The sequence below is a fragment of the Nannospalax galili genome, unplaced genomic scaffold, assembly GCF_000622305.1.
Source record: "Nannospalax galili isolate Female #2095 unplaced genomic scaffold, S.galili_v1.0 scaffold1270, whole genome shotgun sequence".
NCBI lineage: Eukaryota > Metazoa > Chordata > Mammalia > Rodentia > Spalacidae > Nannospalax > Nannospalax galili.
Genome location: NW_008328301.1, coordinates 178252 through 195731, shown reverse-complemented (window position 1 = coordinate 195731; position 17480 = coordinate 178252). Strand labels below are relative to the sequence as shown.

The following is a 17480-nucleotide window of genomic DNA, read 5'->3' as shown; positions in this document are numbered from 1 at the left end:
TTACCTGGGAAATGGGACATGCTAGCCCCCTTGCATAGCTATATGGTCCTGACAAGCACCCTAAAAACATTCTGCAAGCTCCTGAGCACCAAATACCAGTCACCCTGCCTCTTGGGAGTAATGAGATGGTTAGGGGAGACTCCTGAAATCCTGGGATGCACTACTCCAAGACAAGCAGCTATTGCTACTGAATCCAGCGCGGCTCTGTGATGGGGCTCTGTGCGCCCAGCTCCCATCCCTGCCCTCACCATCACCAGCCAATACTTACTTGCCAGTGATTTCCAGTCCAACATCACACTACAAGGAGTGTTGAAATCCCTCAGTTTCTTACAGATTCCCCACATCCACCGATAATACAAGAAGTTATTACTGTAGCAACCTACAGTGTTCTATCTGCAAGTGTTAGAGGAAGCTGGACCTGCCCTACCTACCCCTGACAGCAAAGGCTCCTGCTTGTTGCCTTGGAAACCTTCTTAATCCTGCTGCTTAATGAGCAAATATTGGTTGACCTGCTCTAGTTTTCCTTTCCTAGAATAAGTCCAGCTGTGGATCCAAGTATGGGTCCCCCCGGCCTCCCATAGGAGACAACAGGAAGATGCAAGCACGGATCTGCTCGCCTGATCCCCAGAAGTCACAGAAGGGAACGTCTATGGGCCCTCTGTCTGCACTACATTCATGAAAACTAGAAGCATTAGCCATGTCAATGCACGAAAAAAATACCTGACAAAAGGTATATACTTGAGGAAGCACTTTGGCTCAGAGTTCCAGGGGAGTCAGTGGGTCATGGCAGAGAGGGCAGCAGCAGGGGCTGCTGGTGCTCAGCTTGCCTTCTCTGGATTCAGTCTGGGACCACACCTCATGGAATGGTATCATTCACATTTAGGGTGTGTCTTCCCAGACCAATTAACCTCATCTAGATAATCTCTCACAGACGTGCTGGGAGATTTCTTTCTGTGGTGATTCTAGATTCCATCTGGGTGATGATCAAGATAACCACCATGCTAGGAAAGTGCTGTACTACTGAACAACACCTCTCAACCACCTCTCAACCGGTTTTCACTTTTTAAAAAACTTTATTAGTATGATGATGACGTGTGTATGATGAATGCCTTGGTGTGGTAAGTGGACAGAGGACATCTTGGTGGAACTGGTTCTCTCCTTTCACCTTTACATGTGTTCCGGAGATCAAACTCAGGTCACCAAGTTTGCACTGCAAGTGCTTTACCTGCTGAGCCATCTTGCCAGCCTCAGTTTTCACTCTTTCTAAGCAATACAAGGGTTGGGAATTGGACATTCCTCCCAGCATGAAGGGGAAGCAGGACTTTACAGTCAATATTTCTAGATTTCAATCCCAGCCTGACTTTTGCTGGCAACTTTTTCAACCTTTCTCCTTCTACCTCTCATCTGTCGCTACTGTCTCATGAGTCAGAAGGATGTGATGAGAATGGAAACAATTTCTAAAGGTGCTAGGCAGGCACTGGGTCATGATAATTCCAACACCTTCACAGTTTATGATTACAAATGCTGCCTATCACCCTTGCCAGGCCTCCATCTAGGTACACATCAAAGGACTCTGAACCCAGCTGAGCCCAGAGCACAGCCCCAGGGTGTGGCTTTCCAGAAGAGGCTCCACATCAATGTGAACAGAAGTCCACAAACACAAGTTTGCAAACAGAAGCATGGACACATTGAGGGGGATAAAAGAATCAGGATGGGGCTACATGAAGGGAAACTGCCACCTGTATATAAACATTTACACAACCCACTACTCTGCAGACATACTGAAAAACTCCACCTGCCCCCCACACCTTGCCTGTAGGCAGGGCCCCCAAATGTGGCATTGTAGGAGTTCACTGTGCCAGGTGTAGAGCCCTCAAGAGTGCCAGATAAGTTCAGATACCCACCTCAGATACCAACCAGGCTTGCCCACTCCTGGGCAAAAGAGCTGGCTAGGCACCCACCAGCAGAGACTGGACTGCAGAGGCCTAATCTTAACAGACTCCTTATCTTCCTTTCATGACCCAGCCTATGTGCTATGGACAGCCCTCCTAAACCTGCTGAATCTCACCTGCACTCTGGGTACCCCATCTCCAGTTTCTCTCTCCCCTAAACCAGGCACCCTTCCCTCTATTCACCATTTCCATCAACTTCTCAAAGTCTCTCCCAACAACCCAGAGGGCCAGCTCACACCTATGGGTGGCCCTGACTTGGCTGTCCAACCCTCATGTTTCATCCAGAGAGTGTTCCCACATCTCTTAGGAGCACGATCCATGTATCACTGCTCTGCCACAGGCTCCAAACTAATCTTTACCTCCAAAGCCTCTTCCTTACAATAACTGCTCAGCACTTCTGGGCTGATCTTTCTTTAAACCTGCTTCAGCTCCCTCTGGCTTCCCTGGGGCCATCCAGCTCTTCCCATTCTCCTGCCCAGAGCAGGCTAGACGCTTGGAGACTACTGCCCTAAGCTCTCCCCATCTGCTGACCCTGATCCTCCACCCGAAGTCCGACTCTTCTACTCCCATTTCAGCTGTGACATCTTATCAGCAGGGCAAAGAGTGAGGGGGCCAAACCCAGCTTACCATCTATGTCTTGGTTCCCCTCTAGAGCCTCGAGAGTTCATCAGCCTGCCAGTCCCTGCTGCTCTGTAACAGTGCTCACTAGCCACAGAGTTATCACAGGCAGTCCCTGCCCACCATTGAGGCATTCACTGTAGAGTCACTATGGAGCGGCCTTGGTGCTTCCTCTTTCTACTGAGGAGAAAACTGGGCTACAACACATTCGGTGTCCTCCAGCAGCCGCCCAAGGAGGGACTGAGGTTCAGCCAGATCAGTTGGGCAGGGAGCCCACCCTTTTCACATGCACAATACTGTCTGGCCATCAAGTCTGTAACCAGCATTCAGCTCTGGGGACACAGTCATTACTATAGTCAGCTTTCAACCAGTCTCCAAGGAGCAGGGCCTGTTAGACTGTGTTTAGAACCAACAGCACAGTCCTCAGCAAACTCTACTGTAGGACCCGAGATCCTTTACCAGTCAGTACTCAGGCTAAAGTCCAAGTTCCTCAGTCAGGGACAGTGGGCCCAGATCCCAGTGGTACCAGGAGCCATGTCTCCCCAAGATCTCAGCTCTGTACAGCAGACCTAGCATCTAGAAAGATGACAGCCCTGGTGCTCAGTCATTCACTGGCTGGGCCTCCCTGGGCCTCAGTTTCTTCCCTAGGGGACTTGAATAAGGATGAAATAAGTTAGTACCTGCAAGGTCTAATGCTGTGGTCTCTGTGGGCATTGCTGGCTCGCCATGACTAAGCTGGCACAGCTCCAGGTCATACAGTCATAACTCTGCACTCAGCACTTCCCACGTGGACTCTGAAAACAAGAACTTAGATTCCTCTAGAGACAGCCTCTGTCAACAGAGTGACAGAAGTCGAGAGCCGGATAAGACCAGATCAATAGCGTTCAACATCAGGCAACAGAACCGCCAAGAAACAGGTGATTGAATACGTGGTCAGTTCTTCAAAGCTCCTGACAGAAACACCCAATTGCTTGGTGGGTCCTGTTCCTTCTCTTCCTTCCTTGGCCTGTGGCTCTAACTTGAAAGAAAATCATCCTCAATGACTGGGCACAGACTTCCATTCATTTCTGCCATGTCCTGGCTGTTCAGACAGCTCAGAAAGGACTCAAATACACTGTCCATCCACCCACATCACACTTCTATGCTAGATAGCACAAGCTGAGCAGACAGATTCAATCGTCCCTTCCAGAAGGATCAAGATGAAGGTCAAGGCCAAGACACACTCAGGACAGTCATGAGGTGTATCTGTTCAAAGTCCATGACCATGAGACTACTGTTCTGGCCCTCCCAGGCTGGTAGAAGACAGGGTACCTGCAGAGTATACTTCCCACCAGTGCCAAGTCTGCCCCCATGAACTTCTAGGACGAGCAGACTCATAAGCAGACAGATGCGTTGAAGGAGGGTAACAGGAGAGGCACACAAAAAGAAAAAAGGAGTCAGAGTCTCTTGATATCCACTTCTGACTCTGGCAAGGACCAGTAAAGGCCACCACCAAATAGGCAGAAGGTGGCTGTCACCAGGGGCCAGCCTCTTTGGAAGCTGGGTTCCAAGGACTCAGCCCTCTTCAACATGCCCTGGGGCTTCCAGAGAATACTCAGAAGTTCTCATGGCCAGACTTTATATAAAGCCTTCCACGGCTCCCTAGTGCCCTGGTGTTGCATCCAAATGTGTACCTTGGCTTGACACAAGATGATCAGCTGTCCTTGAACTTCCTTTTCCACCCAGTTCTCCTGCCACCACACCCACGGACTACTCACCCCACCCCAAATTTTCATGTGCAACCTTCTCCTAGCAGGAAACACACTTCCAGTCACTCAACAAATAATGACCTACCCAAGTCAATAAGACAGGGACCCTAGGAATCCACAGTACACAAGGCCTTGCCTTTGTGTTCCGTTCTCTGTCTGGAATTGTCTTTTCCTGCTTATCCCTCAAATGTCACAACTCTATGAAGCTTTCCTTGATCATTCTTCCCAAAGAATCCATGTCCTCTGTAAATACCATAATATCATGTATCATGTATTATTAGGGAGCCAGCAAGCTTCTCCAGCAAGAATCGAAGCTGCCTGTGTCTCACTCACATCTGCATCCCAGCACCCAGCTCACTGCGGAACACACACCAGGAGGCACCAATAGTGCTTAAGGGACTTCTACTTTGGGCCAACATGAAAAATCAGGGACCAGATTCACACAGAGAGACACACACAGACACACACAGACATACAACCTCAAACAACTAAAAAGCCAGACAAAACAAAATGAAGAATAGCTTTCAAATACTGGACATCAGGGCAGTCCAGATGAGTGAGCTCAGAGGAGAAACAGACAAGGTAATTTGGGTCACCTGCAGTTTACTCCTTACAGAGTCTCAAGGCACAGCTTGGGAGTTGGAAAGAGGACTTGGGAGTCCAGGAAGGCCAAGGAAGCCAGCCTTCATAGGGCAGACAGAGAATTGGGGGGTGGAGGGTCCACACAGAAGCCACATAGAAAGAAAACCCCAGAAATCTGCAGAGGGTCCCAGGCCCCAGCTAGCTCTACTCAGGAGGCCCAGTGTAGGTGGAAAGGCCTCATGGAAAGGCCACTGCTGGAGCACACAAGCACTCTCTGTAGTAGGGAAAGTAGCTCTGATCTAAAGGCTATTCTGACCCTAGCTAACAAGGTTCAAAGTGTTTCCAAGTAATTTAACAGTGTCTCAAAACAACCCTAAGATTTATAAAAATTAAAAATGTAATATTCAGTTGGACATGGTGCTTTACGCCTTTAATCCCAATAGGGAGACAGAGGCAGGTGGATCTCTGTTGAGTTCAAGGCCAGCCTGGTCTACATAGTGAGTTCCAGGTCTGCTGGGGCTATAGGGAGACCCTGTCTCAAAGAAACATTAAAAAAAAAAATTCAACAAAATTCTAAAACTTCTGACATTCAATCAAAAATTACCAAAGAGTTTGCATGTTGTGGCACATTCCTTTAATCCCAACACTTGGGAGGCAGAAGCAGGTGAATCTCTAAGTTCAAGACTAGCCTGGTCTACACAGTGAGTTCTGGGACAACAAGGGTCACATAGTGAGACCCTGTCTCAATAAATAAATAAATAAGCCAGGTGTGGTGGTGCACACCTCTAGTCCCAGCACTCGGGAGGCAGGCATGTCACTATGAGTTCAAGGCCAGCCTGGTCTACATAGTGAGTTCAGGTCAGCTGGGACTACAGGGAAACCTTGTCTCAAAAAGTCAAAAACAAAAAACAAACAACAAAAAAAGCTATAAATAAATAAATAATAATAATAAAATCAGCAAAAAGAAAGGATCTGTAACAACAATCAATAAAATGGACCCAGAAATTATATAGATAGATAATAAAACTATCTGGGTTGGCATGATGGCTCAGTGGGTAAAAGGTCCCTGCCATTAAGCCTGACAATCTGAGTTCAATCTCTGGGACCCACATGATGGAAGGAGAAAACCAAGTCCCTAAAGATGCCTCTGACTGCCACATACTCACAGTACACACATGCCCAAATATACAAACATACAAGCATGCATAGAGCTAACAAGCAAAGACACTAAAATAGTTAACTACAACATATTCCATATGTTCAAGACACGAAAATGTTGATTACAGTAAGTAGACTTGGACAGTATTTTTTAAGGCCTAAAACAAACTTCTAGAGATAAAAACTACAATGTATGTGATAAAATGTATGCTGGACAGGAAAGTCATCAGATTAGATTCTGAAGAAGCTATCCAGTCAGGCAAGGTGGTGCACACCTCTAATCCCAGCAGTTGGGAGGCAGAAGCAGGCAGATTTCTGTGAGATCAAGGCCAGGCTGGTCTGCAGGGATAGCTTGCCTCAAAAAGAGGAGGAGGGGGAGGAGAAGAAGGAGGAGGAGAAGGAGGAGCAGGAGCAGCAGCAGCAGCAGAAACAATCCAAACAGAAACTATCCAAAATAAACCACAAAGAAAAAAAACACAGGAGAAAGCTGGGGATTAACCGCCAACACGCTTACATGAATAACCAAAGTCCTCAAAGGAGAGGAGAGAAAGGGGAGAGAAAGATATTTGAAGAATTACTAGCTGAAAAATGCAAGCTATAAACCCACAGATCTAAAAAGAAAACTCAAAAGAATCCCAAAACATGATATAATTAAATTACCTGATGGGATTAAATTAAATTGCTCAGTGGCAGAGCCCATGCCTGGTACGCATGAAGCCTAGGGTTCAATGCCCACTGCCTCAAAACATATATATTTTATTTATGTATTTTTATTTATATAAATACAATAAATACATAAATAAACTGCTTAAGCCTAGTGATAAGAAAATCAGCTGGTGCAAAAGAAACATTATGAACAAAACATTGTTTTACTTAAGCATTATGAGCAAAAATTACAACAGCAACAGATGACCCCAAGAAACAAAGTAGAAGACACTGGAACAGCACCTTTAAAGAACTGAAAAAAAAGTCCTCTTAGAGCTCCAGGCCCAGAGAAGATGTCTTGCAAAACCACAGCCAAAAGAGACTAAACTTAGCCATCCAAAAGCTGAAAGGATTTGTCACCAACAGAATGTACTATGGGAGATGTTTGAGGAAACTTGCAAGTCAGAAGGGACATGAAATAGGATAGAGAGCTGGATCCAGGAGCAATAAACAACGCCAGAAACAGCAAACACGTAGATACAAAACATGTATCCTTTTCTTTTTAATCTCCTTACATGGCAAGTCATTGTATGAAACAAAAGACAGTAACAATGCTTTGTGGGATTCATAGCATGTGGAAGTAAGGTCATGTGTGTGAAGACAGCACGGGGGCGGGGGGGCACACAGGACAGCGCTGCTGGGCTCTTAGGCTGTAGGTAAAGCTGCACAGACCTCCTGAAACAGATAAGGAACAAGCACACTGCAGTCTTCAGGCAGCCACTAGAAAGAAGTGTTATGGCTGATAAACCAACACAGGAGGCCAGGAATGACTCGATTCCCAAGAAGTCACACGAAAAATGGAAGAAGGGAACAAAGAACATGAGACAGATGAAACAAGTAGCAAGATGGAAGATCCCAATGCACTCAATTAAAAGGCAAAGGCTGTAAGACTGGTTTTTTAGAAAGCTTAGGTATGCTACCTATGAGAAACCCATTTTAAATATAAAAAGTTTAAAAGATTGTAAAGACATGCCATGATTTTTAATCTCTGCCTAAGTGTAACCACTTTAGTCACTATTTAATTTTTTTAATAATTTGTATTTACTTAGTGTGTCACGGTACACATCTGCAGGCCAGAAACCCACCCACGGGAGTCGGTTCCCCCTGCTGTTTGGGATCTGGGTATCAAACTTAGGTTGCCAAGCAGCAAGCACCTTTACTGGCTGAACCACTTTGCCAGCTCCATTTTAACCATTTTTAAGTATACAAGGTTTTTTATTACATTTTCTTTCTACTTAGTGGGGGTGTGTATAGGGGGGTCAGGTATGCATATGGCACATGTGTGGAGGTCAGAGGACAATTTGTTGGGAGTCAGTTCTCTCCTTCCACTACATGGGATCTGGGGAATGAACTGAGATCACCAGGCTTGGCACCCACTGAGCCATCTCACTAGTCCCATTTTAGCTATTTTCAAGTGTATAGTTTTTGACATTTAACTACCTTTACCTTGTGGTATCCATCCATCTCCAGAAATTTCCCATGACCCCACACTGAATCTCTGCACCCATTAAATACTAACTCCCCAGCCCCCTACCCTGGCAACCACCAGGCTACTTTCTGAATCTACGAATCAAACTAGTCTAGAAACAGCATAGAAGAATCATACAGACAGGCATGGTAGCTCATGCCTGGAATCCCATCACTCTGGGAAGCTGAGGCAGGATTTCTAAGTTCAAGGCCAGCCTGGGCTACATAGTAAGATCCTGTCTCTAAAATACAAAAATTGATTCTTTGGGAGGACCACCTTTTGCTCAGCAGAACGTTTCCGTGGTTCATCCTCTACCAAGTGTCAGACTCTCTGGTCACCTGGCATTTGCTCTGCACTCAGTGCAAGGTTGCTGGGTGGCTGCCACCTTTCAGGTACCACAAACAAGACTGCTATGAATATACACAAACAGCTACTGGAGTTCCTGCTTTCAATTCCTTTGGGTATAAACCCAAAAGCAGAACTGCTGGGTCATAAGGTAACTTTTAATTTGCTGAGGAATTACTGTACTGTTCCCCACAGGGGCTGCACCATTTTACATTCCCACCAAAATTCCACAGGGGCTTCGATTCTGTGCATATCCTCACCAACATTTATTTATTGTGTGTGTGCATGTGTATGGTGTGGTGTATGTGATGCATGTTCCTATGTGTGCACCTGTGCACGCATGTGTGCATGTGGAAGTTACAGCTTGACTCAAGCATCTTTCTTCAGAGGTTCTCCACCTTTGTTTTCTGAGACAGCGTCTCTCAGTGAATGTGAAGCCCATCACTCAGCGAGGCTGGCTGACGATGGGCTTCAGAAACTCTTTTATCTCCACCCCACCCAGCACTGGGGTTACAGGCTCTTGTCAACATGCCCAGCTTTTGACACGGGTCCTGTGGATCTGTTTGCTTTTTATTTTTGGTCTTTTGAGACAGCTGTAGCCCCAGCTGGCCTGGAACTTTCTATGTAGACCAGACTGGTTTTAAACTCATAGAGATCTGCCTGCCTCTGCCTCCCAGTGCTGGGATTAAAAGCATGCACCACCACACCCAGCTTCACTGACTTTTTTAAAGATTTATTTTCATTTTTATTTATGTGTATGTGTGTTAGTGTATTTGACGTCAAGTGTGTGCAGGTGCCCTTGGAGGCCAGAAGAGGGTATCAGATCCCTGGAACTGGTGTTACAGGTAGTTGGAAGCTTCCTGACTCTAACAGTAATTTTAAAACACAAGGCTTGCTATATTAACATGAGATGAAGTAGATTTCAGCATAGAATATTTCCATGGATTAAGAGGGGGATTTCATAATACAGGTCAATTTGCTGTGGAAATATAATACAAATGCGAGTGCCTGTAATAATGGAACTTCACAAAACCAAAACCCGATTAAACTACAATGAGGGGCTGGGGACGGCTCAGCAAGTAAAGCTCTTGTTGGGCAAGCCTGAGGACCTGAGTTAGAATCCCGAGAAGCCACATCAATCCCAGCACTCCTTCCGTGAGATGGGCGGAGAAAGCAGAATCCCCAGAAGCTCCCGGGAGTTTGTGGGCAAGCAAGCCTGGCAATACAGCAGCAGGCAGCAAAGGAGGAAGGCCAGGGCTGTGCACCACTGTTGTCCTTTGACCTCCACCCATGCATAATGGCCTATGGACTGTGCACACCACACACACACACACACACACACACACACACACACACGCACACACACACACGCACACGCACACACACACACTCCAAGGAGAAATGGTGAGAATTTTTGAGACAGACTACAAAGGACCAAATCCCCGACAGATGAATGGATGGGGAGTGAGCATGGTGAAGAATGCTAATTCTCAGAACAGCACTGGCAAATGCCTTAAGCAAAGCAGGGAAAGTGGGGGAATCAGAACTGCTACCATTAACCTTCTGGGTTCCCAAGGTGAGACAGGGCTGTGAGGAACACTGTGGCTGCTGCTCCTCAAGTTCCAACAGGGACAGCTGCTCCTGCAATTCCTCAAGCTGACTATCGTGGTGTTTTAAAACCTTTATGGCTTCACAGGAGAGACTCCAGTATAGCCACCATCTCCTGGAGGAGACCCAACTAGTCAAGGGAGCCCCAGGGTGATTCTGTTCTGGCCAGGAAGAACCATACAGCTGTCAATACCACAGCATCAAGAAGAGCTTTACCTTGGGAGGCTCTGCTTCAGCTCCTACAGTTTCAGGACCCTTAGGTGAACCCCTATAGCAACCCCAGATAACCCAGTCCATGGCTGCTCTGGACCTCACCACGGGGGACCTTAAAGCAGCAGTTCTCAACCCAGTAGGTGAACATGTGTGACTGGCTGTGTAAGCAGAGCTGCTCTCATCTCCCTGGAGGCAGTCTGGGAAACCTGCCTCCTGGGTATCGTCCCCCCACTGCAACACAGGTCTGAAGAAAGCCTCTGGAGAGTGGTCTTACTGTCCACAGGGAGGGTGAGCTGAGCTGACTGCATGAAAGACAGGTGACCCCTAGGGCTGCCAGTTCCCACACCAGTGGCAGCTAGAAGGCAGCAGAATTCCAGAGTGGCCAGGCGCAGAGAGTGAGAAGAGAAATCAGAGATGAAAAGGGTGAAGGACTTGGGAGGTGCTGAGAAGATGGCAGACAGTGAGAGCAGACTGCAGAAAGGGAAGGGCTGTGACAGCAGACTACAAAAGGCAAGAGGCACAGGGAACTGAGACCACAGAAGAGCGGCAAGCCTCGGCCTCAGTAGAGTTCAAGACCTGTGAAAGTCACTAGTTCCCACAACTGAGGAGCAGCCCAGAGTCCTAACATGAAGAGCTGAGGGTCCCACACACCTGGCTAGGAGCTAAAGAACCAGATACTAAGTGCTGGGCCACTGACCTACACCTGTAACACTAAAAATGAAAGGTGCCTGACACGCCAAGCTCAGAGTGCTGACACAAAGGGAGCCAGCTCCACCTTGCCTAGTCTAGTCTCATCTGAATGGAGCAAAAGAACCCTCTGCCCTCAGCATACTGTGGACAGATGCAATGCCCTCTCTCAATAACTCATAACAGCAGCTGGAGAGATGGCTCAGTGGTTGAGTGTGTGCTGCTCTTGCAGAGGACCCAGGTTCAGTTCCCAGCACCCACACTGGGCAGCTCACATCACCTCTACCTCCAATGCCTCTGGCCTCAACAGGCACCTACACTCACACGTACAACCCACACAGACACAATTAAATAAATCTTTTTTAAAAAAATAATAACTGGGCCTGGAAAGATGGCTCAGCAGTTAAGAACACTGGTTGTTCTTGTGGAAGACCCGGGTTCAAATCCTAGCACCCACATGACAGCTAACAAGGGTCCCATGTAGCCCCCAGATTGGCCTGAAAAACTTGCTATGTAGCTAAGGCTAACCTGGAACTCCTGATCCTACTGTGTTAGCCTGCCAAATTACAGGCATAAATCCTGATGTGAAGGCAATCTCTTTGATTTATTGGAATCTATGTACCTTAAAGAATGCTTAACTGCCAGGCATGGTGGCACATGCCTTTAATCCCAGCACTTGGGAGGTGGGTGGATCTCTGTGAGTTCAAGGCCAGCCTGGTCTACATAGTAAGCTCCAGGCCAGCTGGGGCTACAGGGAGACCCTGTCTCAAAAACAACAACAATAATAATATAATAACAGAGGGGTTGGAGAGATGGCTCAGAGGTGAAGAGCACTGGCTGTTCTTGCAGGGGACCAAGGTTAGGTTCCCAGCACCTACATGGATGGCAGTTCCAGGGGACCAGACACCCACTTCAGCCTAAGGGCACTGCATGCATGGGTATACTTATACACATGCAGGAAAAACATTCATATATGCCAGGTGTGGTGGTGTACGTACGCCTTTAGTCCCAGCACTCGGGAGGCAGAGGCAGGTGGATCTCTGTGAGTTCAGGGCCAGCCTGGTCTACATAGCATGTTCCAGGCCAGCTGAGGCTACAGAGGCACGCTGTCTCAAAAAAAGACCAAAAAAAAAAAAAATCATACACATAAAAATAAACAAGTCAAAAATAAATAACTGATAAGAGAAAGTAAGAACACAGAAGACTGAAGCAATACTCCCAACCAATTTGACTTAACCACTCCCTCCAGTCAACTGCAGAATACACTTTTTTCTCAAGTGTCCACAGAACATTTACCAAGATACACCATATCCTGGGGCATAACACAAGTGGCAACCAATTTTAAACATTAAAATCATATAAAATAAGTCCTCTGGGGCTGGGGATGTGGCTCCATTGGTAGAGAGTTTGCTAGGATGCATGAAGCCCTGGGTGTGATCCCCAGTACCACATAAGCCCAGAGTGAGGGCACATGCCTATCATCTGGAGACTTGGGAGGCAGAGGCAGGAGGGTCAGAAGTTCAAGGTCCCTCTGCTACAAATTGAATTCAGAGTCTGGGCTATAGGATATACGATCTCAAAAAAAAAAAAAAAGAAAATACACCTTGTCTGACACAATTTGAGCTTGCTATAGGAAGAAAGTCTAGCCTATTCTGGTGTTTTCTTCCCAATAAGACAACCCGTTATACAGGCTCAAACAATTTTTTTAATAATAATGTATTTATTATTTTTATGTGTATGAGTGTTATGCCTGCATATAGGTAAGCGCACCCGTGTCGTGCAATGCCTAAGGACAGAAGAGACTGTCGGATCCCCTGGAACTGGAGTTACAGACAGTTGTTAGCTGCCATTTGGATGCTGGGATTCAAACCCGAGTCTTCTGCAAAAATAGTCAGTGTTCTTAACCACTGGGCCATCTCTCCAGCCCCTCAAACAATTTTTCTAAATGTCTTGTAGCAATTCTAATAATGATTATGGTATACTTATTTATTCAATTTTACCACAGAAATAAGCTTTCAGAAATTGTTAATACATCTATATTAAGTGGTAATGATAACAGAAGTAATATAATCAAATTTATAATATTTTAAAGTTTCAGTCTTAGGAAAAAAAAAAAGTATACCAGCTTGGTGGCACATGCCTTTAATACTAGCACTTGGGAGGCAGACAGGCAGATCTTTGTGAGTTTGAGGCCAGCTTGGTCTATGTAGAGTTCCAGGTAAGCCAGGGCTACATAGTGAGATCTTGACTTGTAAATTAATTAAAGTGTGGCTGCTAATACTGTCAATCTGACAGGATCTATGATCCCCTAGGAGACAAGCCTCTGAGCATGCCAGAGAAGGGTTATCTAGATTTGGTTAACTGAGGTGGGAAGCTCTACTTTAACCCCAGACAGTACCATTCCACAGACTGAAGTAAGCTAGGCATGGTGGCACAAGCCTTTAATCCTAGCACTCAGGAGGCAGATACAAGAGGGTCTCTGTGAGTTGACATCAGAGTGGTCTATATAGGGAGTTTCAGATCAGCCAGGGCTACCAGTTAGACCCCTGAAAAAAGGAGAAAGTGAGTTGAGCATCCATCACTGTTTCCTGTTTATGATGCAGTGTGTCCAGCCACCTGCAGTTCCTGCAGTCATGAATTTCCTGCACAACAGGCTGTGCCCTGTAACCGTGAGCCAAAGGAAACCCTTTCCCCTTTAAATTGCTCTGGCAGGCAGCTGAACAGAGAAAAAGTACCTAACACCTAAGTCCTCTGTTTGGAAAGAAATTTAAATAGAAGTCACTGTCTGTGGGGCAGGAGAAGGAAGTAACACAGTAACAGGGCAATGCTGAGTCTGCTCCTTTTACTCATTTACCGGATAAATCTGCAGTAGAATTCAAAGTTATTGTCAGGGTTTCAAAGGAGTAAGCTGGTGTTACAGCTTAGAAGTTCATAGTGGAGACTCTGCCTTCTCCTACCCATCCTAAGCCCCAGGGCCTGGCTTGTCAGCCCCAGCTCAATCAAGACAAACCTGTTTGGTATTCACTCAGTCCTCCATGTGGCTACTGAAAGCAGATGAGAGGATGGAGGGGGCGCCTGATACACAGAAAAACCTCTAAAGCCTGCAAGACTGGCCATCATGGAAACTTGGGTGTCACAGGGCAGCATCTAAGGACAAATCAGAACCTTCCAGCAACTCCAGATCCCAAGAGAAAACTTCTATCACATTTACACCACAAAAGAGATCTAACTGGACTAAAACAAGGTCTTCAATGACCTCATTAGGTCAGTCTGGGAAAACCCCACTGCACTGGCCAACAGTGTCCAGAAATGATTCATGTGATTTTTTAAAAATAATTTATTCCAAAGACCTTTTAATGGCACCTTAGCATCCAAGTAATAAGCAAAAGTGACAAGAGCCTTTAGTAATCATGTCACTTCCAAGCCACCAGTGGCCCAGCAGTTCTACAAGTTTGTGTTAAGATCAGAATCACTCAGCATGTGTGTTAAAAATAGCCTCCTGGGATCCCCTCCAGATACTATCACAAGAATCTCCAGAGGTGGGGCTCTGTATTTTTAACAGGCATCACAGAAAATTTTTAAGCTCCACTCCACCAGGCAAACTAAGGAATCGGGGAGGTACTATAACAGAGGCTAAAGGAACATTTGCTTTGAAGAGACAAGAGGGTTAAAAATCCCAACTCTGCCACTCACGGGCTGACAACAGCCAAGTTATCTAGCATCTCTACAACTCCCTAGACTGGGATCATCACCAACTCAGTATGCAGTCTGTTCAGAGTGCCCCAAGGACAGCACCCAGCACAGGGCTGCCTCCCAAGCAATCAGAGCACCCAGCCACCAGAAACTGCCCCACTAAAGCAGTCCTTCATGTTTTCTACTTAATGGAAATTACAAAGGCCCTGGGCCAGATTTCTAAGATAAACTAGGAAGTTTTTTCTGGGCACTGTGACTGATGGTCAAAAACAAAGACTTAATTCAGCGACCTGATTTTCACCCTCAGCTCTCAGTCCCACCCAGAATGCCCACACCAGGTTCCTCCAGCGCTGCAGCTCTGGACCTCAGCCAAAGAAGTCTCTTAAGTCCTCAGTCACTACCAGCTTGTAAGGTGACAGTCACAGAACTCGAGTCAGAGTGACACATCTTGAGTAGAGACTCCTGGGTAAGAGGCAGGCAACAATGAACCAGGAGGAAAAGGGCCTGAGACCTGGGACACTGTGAGGACCCCCGGCTCAAGGTAGATGATCCTAGCACGATGACAAGGTCTAGCTGACAAAGCCCTGCCTGCACTCAGGAGCTATGACCCTGTGGTATAGTCAACTCTGCCAGGAACTCACAACACAGCCCCAGGGAACACCTTCCCCCAGCCGGCTCAGAGGGGAAAATAAAGTGGAAACAGGGATATACTGGGACCATGTACACCTGTCCCTTTGTAACTGAGTGGCCCAGGAGTATGGACTGCTTGGCCACGCTGGGCAGTCCAAGTCGGGATTCAGAAGAGAGGGTAAGAACAGAGCCCAACCTCTCACTACCCTGGGGGGAAAAGACAACAGGCCAGCAAACCAAAGGCCGGAATCCTTTCAACACTACCCGCGGAGCGAGCCAGACGCACTTAGGCCTCAGTTTCCCCAAATGTACAACCGGCAAAGAGGTCTTTTTGAAGACTCAGTGACCATGGGATGTTCAGACACCGGGGCGAGGGGCAGCGGGGTAGTCAATAGAGGGGTGCTAGGGACTGGGCCGTGGCGACCTACGGAACCAGCCTTCCTCCCTCCCACGGCGGAGCCGACTGTGGCGCCGGCCACGGCAAGTCACGCGCCCCTCGTGCCCAATCGCCAGCCTCAGCCGGGCGGGCGGCAGGCGGGAGCCCCCGGAGCTCGGCCGGCAACGCCCCCAACGCGGCCCGCACGCCCGGGACCCTCCCCAGCCGCGCTCACCTGCCGGGCGCCGCCACCGCGGACTCTCTGCAGCTGCGCCCGCACTTCCGGGATCCGCGAGTCCCGCCCCCGCCGGATGTGACTCCCAGCCCGCGGCCTCGCCCCGAACAGCGCGCTTCGGGCGTCCAGTCCCGTGGGCCTCGGGGTTGCTACCACACCCGCCCGGACACGCGCTCGTGCCCACCGGTACCACACCCGTGGAAGGCCACCAGGTTCCGCCCCCTAGCCGCCAGCCCCGTCCACCAGCTCCCCAGAGAGTGCGCCTGCGCGTCTCTGCTTGGACGCAGTTCCACTTCCGAAGGCTAGTTGCAGTCGCCCAGTGGAGCCAGAAAATGCGTGGAATCTCCTAAGGGAAGCTCCCCCAGGTGGGCTAGCCTCGGAGTGCGGCGCCACTGGTCAGCCGTACACACTCATTTCCATAGTTTGGCTGAGTGTGCCCTTCAGAGTCTACAAAAGACTGTGAGGCGGTTCCCCAAAAGTCACCCTTTCCCAAGACCCTAGATAGCACTGAGTCCGCCGTGGGTGGGTAGCCTAAGCCACAGCGGACCTGATCCATCCTCGCTCACCTGGAGTGAAGAGACCCAGAAAGGCATGGGAACCACGCCTCTCAGCAGCACTGGTTATCAGGTTGTGTCTGTTTAAAAATGGGGACCTGGGGCTGGGGAGATGGCTCAGCGGTTAACACTGACTGTTCTTGCAGAAGACCCGGGTTCGAATCCCAGCACCCACATGGCAACTAACAACTGTCCGTAACTCCAGTCCCAGGGGATCCGACGGCCTCTTCTGTCTTCCGCCGGCATTGCACAACACGGGTGCACTTACCCACATGCAGGCATAACATTCATACACATAAAATAAAAATAATAAATAAAATATTTTAAAAACAAAATAAATAAAAAGGGGACCCAGGCAGGCAAGCCTAAGAAAACCAGGCCACCTAAACGCCAGACCTTGTTCGAGGTTAGAGCCTTCATTGCTAGTGGCAACTCCCTAGACTCAAATCAGCTTCTGCAAAACCGGAATCCCTGGGTCACAAATAGGGAAAGCCCAGGGGCTGTCTTGGCTGCAGTGTGTGGGCTCATTCTAGTCACGTGTCATCCAAGGCCTCCAGCTGCTGCATTTGACTCTTGGTTCTATCCACACAAAACATAGCTCTCACCTCAAAGGGAATGAGATAGTTTATTCTGGGCCAAATATGAGTGACCATGGCCTAGGAACACAGATTGAGGTTGCCCTAAATAATAGGTTCCAATGTGGAAATAACCTCATATTTTTATAGTAACAGAACGAAAGACATAAATCAAGGCATTTTTCAAATGCATTCTTGGAAACACCAGATTACAGCAAAGCAGGAAACTCCGTACTGCGGGCTTCAGATGCTATGTGATGACATTCTTAGCTTTTACTTTGAGGAAAGGCAGAGGTCTGCTGAGTTAACATGTTCCAAAAGGTCTTACCTCAT

At 47.7% G+C, this 17480-nt stretch overlaps 1 protein-coding gene and 1 pseudogene across 2 annotated transcripts in view; one reads left to right on the top strand and one right to left on the bottom strand.

Annotated features, from left to right (window-relative positions):
- The window catches only part of Vps37c (VPS37C subunit of ESCRT-I), a 30917-nt gene extending 14732 nt beyond the window's left edge, over window positions 1-16185 (bottom strand). Inside the window, exon 1 of one of the 2 annotated variants that reach the window (XM_008822612.3) lies at window positions 16019-16185. The gene's annotated coding sequence lies outside the window, so the exon portion shown is untranslated. The remainder of the gene's footprint in view (window positions 1-16018) is intronic. The other variant, XM_008822573.3, reaches the window with a different exon arrangement.
- LOC115067832 lies at window positions 12679-12785 on the top strand (annotated as a pseudogene).
- Window positions 16186-17480: the final 1295 nt, after the last annotated feature.